The 381-nt window shown below is 61.7% G+C and overlaps 1 protein-coding gene across 1 annotated transcript in view; it reads right to left on the bottom strand.

The window, feature by feature from the left end:
* Nucleotides 1–381, bottom strand: part of TNRC6C (trinucleotide repeat containing 6C) — an 86,667-nt gene that overhangs the window by 24,959 nt on the left and 61,327 nt on the right. The gene's annotated exons all lie outside the window — the stretch shown is intronic.

Genomic DNA, 381 nt, shown 5'->3' with positions numbered 1-381 from the left:
CAGTCCACGCTTGTCCATGTCCACCTTCTTTTCCAGCAGAGCGCCTGGAGCACACAGAACAGAAGCAGCCCCTGAGATAAAGCGCCCGAGGACCACGGCTTGTGACGCCGAGAGAAAGACGACCTAAGACCCTCGCCCCCGGGGCAACGGGCGGCCCTCGCTCCACCCGGCCACACTGCCACTCAGGAGTGCCGCTGGCCTCTCCCTGGGACGCGTGTCCGTCCTTCACGCTGGCGTCAGCCGTCACTTCCTCTGAGGGGCCTTTCCCGGTTATCCAGTCTAAAAATGCTCCTGTGTCCCAGCTACAGCTAACCATTTCCATGTGTGGTCATCTACAGGCGACGGCGATCTGGCTCGACACGCACGCCTCGCTTGAGTCAA

Source organism: Pteropus vampyrus, unplaced genomic scaffold (genome assembly GCF_000151845.1).
Source record: "Pteropus vampyrus isolate Shadow unplaced genomic scaffold, Pvam_2.0 Scaffold72, whole genome shotgun sequence".
Classification (NCBI taxonomy): Eukaryota; Metazoa; Chordata; class Mammalia; order Chiroptera; family Pteropodidae; genus Pteropus; species Pteropus vampyrus.
This window is presented reverse-complemented; position numbering and strand designations above follow the sequence as displayed.